Here is a 4,362-nt window from a genome sequence, read left to right on the forward strand (position 1 = left end):
CAAAGACGACTGCAACTTACCAATACACGAACGCTGAAATTATTTCACAAATATTAACATAAGCCATTTGTCAAGTTGACCCCAAAATTGGTTAATCATTTACGTTAAGTAGTGACTTTAAGAGTAATTACCTGCTGCATTTAAAGATAACCAACATACAGCACTGGACACAACTTCTCTTGCGTCATCCTTGTAGCATTGAGAGATAAACGGTAAGGGTTTTACTGATTGTACGTAATGGAAGATAGGTCCAACATGATAGAACTATCTTTGTTTTGCTTTGTTATCCAACTGATCTTGTATCCTTTCTGTCATCCTGTGAACCCCCGTTAATCGCAGCTATATATTTTATTACTATTACTATTTGCAGGTGCTTAATTCCTTGCCCACTACTGAAGAGACTGAGGGCTACAATTAGTCAGTACATTTAGTTTCAGTAATTTATCTCATACTGTTGCAGTATTTGCATCATTACCGTAATTGCAACATGTGGCAACCAATGGCAGCTAACGAGGAGGTGTGTGAACCTATGGTTAAGCCAAGTAAACAGAAATAGTCCACAAGGTCAGTGAGGCTGAATAGAGAATTACATGTTCTTGTTCAGGTTGTGGAAAGGTACAGTCTCTCTCTCTCTCTCTCTCTCTCTTTCTCTCTCTCTCTCTCTCTCTCTCTCTCTCTCTCTCTCTCTCTCTCTCTCTCTCTCTCTCTCTCTCTCTCTCTCTCTCTCTCTCTCTCTCTCTCTCTCTCTCTCTCTCTCTCTCTCTCTCTCTCTCTCTCTCTCTCTCTCTCTCTCTCTCTCTCTCTCTCTCTCTCTCTCTCTCTCTCTCTCTCTCTCTCTCTCTCTCTCTCTCTCTCTCTCTCTCTCTCTCTCTCTCTCTCTCTCTCTCTCTCTTTCTTCAGGTCTGGTTCACTCTGAGGTATGATGTCCAGTCAGGTGGAAAGAGACACAGTTCCTCCATGGCCCTCCCTCTCTCTGAAGTGCACATGGAACACCACACACACGCACCAACTCCAGACACACCTCACCTTTTCTCGTTCAGCTGACAAGAGAGAGTGAGGGAGACAAAGGAAAAAAGAGAAAAAGACCCACATGCTTCCCTCCAAATCTCCCACAAACTTCCCCTCTTCCCCTCACTGAAGCAGCTTCTCTGAGTCTGCCGTCCCAAATAGCACCCTATTAAGTGCATAACTTTTTACCAGGGCATATAGGGCTCTGATCAAAAGTAGTATGGGCCCTGGTCAAAAGTAATGCACTAAATAGGGCATAGGGTGCCACTGAGTGTGGAGCTAAGGGGTTAAATGTGTCAGCGCTAGCTTCCACATCTGGGAGTGATTTGAAACATTCCACATGGCTTACCACATGCTTCAGATGGGCTCAACCCCACCAGGCGGCTTGCACTGTGCTGCGCTGTCCAGGACTGCTGGAAAAATTATTTATCTTCCCCAACGTGTGTTAAAGAAAATGAAATGGCATAATGGCCTCTGGCTTTTATGTGCGTGTGTGTGTGTTTGTGTGTGTGTGTGTGTGTGTGTGTGTGCATACGTGCGTGTGTGTGTGAGACAGAGAAGCAGTGAGAGGGGGGAAGATTTGCGACTCTGTTTTATTTTTTGGTGGTTTCCCACTTCAGAGGGGGGGTCTAAGCTATAACTGTCCGTCCCCCCGTCCCCTCCCCCCAAAAGCAGATATGATCTCGACCAGCCTGTTATTTCCTAAGGCCAAGTGAGGTGACCTTTCACAAACACACATGAATAGAGGCGCAGCAGCACACACTCACACTCCCACACACATTTATCATATAAACTCCACACAATACAGACAGTTTATGCACATACACTGAGTGTACAAAACTGCTCTTTCCATGACATACACTGACCGGGTGAATCCAGGTGAAATCTATGATCCCTTATTGATGTCACTTGTTAAATCCACTTCAATCAGTGTAGATGAAGGGGAGGAGACGGGTTAAAGAAGGATTTTTAAGTCTTGAGACAAGTGAGACGTGGATTGTGAATGTGTGCCATTCAGAGGGTGAATGGGCAAGACAAAATATTGAAGTGCCTTTGAACTGGTTATGGTAGTAGGTGCCAGGCGCACCGGTTTGAGTGTATAAAGAACTGCAACGCTGCTGGGTTTTTCATGCACAAACAGTTTCCCGTGTGTATCAAGAATGGTCCACCACCCAAAGGACATCCGGCCAACTTGACACAACTGTTGGAACCATTGGCGTCAACATGGGCTGGCATCCCTGTGGAGGCTGTTCTGAGGGCAAAAGGGTGTGCAACTCAATATTAGGAAAGTGTTCCTAAGAATGTGTACACACATTGTGTAGTCAAATATTGTAACAATACGCATAAAGTGCATGCATTTTAAAAACACACATTTTGCACACACACAAACATACCTGTCCACTTAAACACACACACACAAATAAATATACAATATCTGTGCATACATGTGTCACGTTCTGACCTTAGTTCCTTTGTTTTGTCTTTTGTTTTAGTATGGTCAGGGCGTGAGTTGGGTGGGTTGTCTATGTTAGTTTTTCTATGACTTGGGATTGTTGTGTTCGGCCTGGTATGGTTCTCAATCAGAGGCAGCTAGCTGTCAATCGTTGTTCCTGATTGAGAATCATACTTAGGTAGCCTGGGTTTCACTTTTGAGTTGTGGGTGTTTGTTTTCCGTGTCAGTGTTTGGTCCACACGGTACTGTTTCAGATTAGTTATTTCACGTTGTCGTTTATTGTTTTTGTTTGAGGGTTAAAAATCAAGATGAACACTTACCACGCTGCGCTTTGGTCCTCTCCTTCATACGACGACCGTTACAACATGTGAATGCATTCTTCACAGAACACTGCTGGAAAAGCTCCTATGCTCATGCACAATGTAAATACAGTGCCCATAGAAAGTCTAGACCCCCCTCGAACTTGTACATATTTTGTTGCGTTACAAAGTGGGATTGAAATAGATTTAATTGTCCTTTTCTTTGTCATTAACCTACGCAAAATACTCCATAATGTCAAATCAAATCAAATCAAATCTGATTGTCACATACACATGGTTAGCAGATGTTAATGCGAGTGTAGCGAAATGCATATGCTTCTAGTTCCGACAATGCAGTAATAACCAACGAGTAATGTAACCTAACAATTCCACAACTATTACCTTATACACACAAGTGTAAAGGAATAAAGAATATGTATGATATATGAATGAGTGATGGTACAGAACGGCATAGGCAAGATGCAGTAGATGGTATAGAGTACAGTATATACATATGAGATGAGTATGTAAACAAAGTGGCATAGTTTAAAGTGGCTAGTGATACATGTATTACATAAAGATGGTAAGATGCAGTAGATGATATAGAGTACAGTATATACATATACATATGAGATGAGTAATGTAGGGTATGTAAACATTATATTAAGTGGCATTGTTTAAAGTGGCTATTGATACATTTTTTACATCAATTTCCATTATGAAATTGGCTGAAGTTGAGTCAGTATGTTGGCAGCAGCCACTCAATGTTAGTGGGGGCTGTTTAACAGTCTGGTGGCCTTGAGATAGCTGTTTTTCAGTCTCTCGGTCCTTGCTTTGATGCACCTGTACTGATCTTGCCTTCTGGATGATAGCGGGGTGAACAGGCAGTGGCTCGGGTGGTTGTTGTCCTTGATGATCTTTATGGTCTTCCTGTGACATCGGGTGGTGTAGGTGTCCTGGAGGGCAGGTAGTTTGCCCCCGGTGATGCGTTGTGCAGACCTTACTACCCTCTGGAGAGCCTTGCGGTTGTGAGCGGAGCAGTTGCCGTACCAGGCGGTGATACAGCCCGACAGGATGCTCTCGATTGTGCATCTGTAGAAGTTTGTGAGTGCTTTTGAAGACAAGTCGAATTTCTTCAGCCTCCTGAGGTTGAAGAGGCGCTCCTGCGCCTTCTTCACAACGCTGGCTGTGTGGGTGGACCAATTCAGTTTGTCCGTGATGTGTACACCGAGGAACTTAAAACTTACTACCCTCTCCGCTACTGTCCCGTCAATGTGGATAGGGGGGTGCTCCCTCTGCTGTTTCCTGAAGTCCACAATCATCTCCTTTGTTTTGTTGACGCTGAGTGTGAGGTCAAAGTGAATCGACAATTTGACACTTTTTTACAAATTAATAACAATTGAATAACTAAAATACGGTAGTCGTTGCATAAGTATTTGTTTAGGCAAGGCTAAATTAGTTCAGAAGTATAATGTGGCTTAAAAAAATCACATAATAACTCCAACCACCAAAGCTATAGACTATTAGCTCTGCTTCCACACAACAAGCGATACTGGTGCCTCAAGTCTGGCACCAACAGGCTCTTGAACAGATTCTATCCCC

The sequence above is a fragment of the Oncorhynchus mykiss genome, chromosome 12 (genome assembly GCF_057628025.1).
Source record: "Oncorhynchus mykiss isolate SJ-2025 chromosome 12, ASM5762802v1, whole genome shotgun sequence".
NCBI classification, from domain to species: domain Eukaryota; kingdom Metazoa; phylum Chordata; class Actinopteri; order Salmoniformes; family Salmonidae; genus Oncorhynchus; species Oncorhynchus mykiss.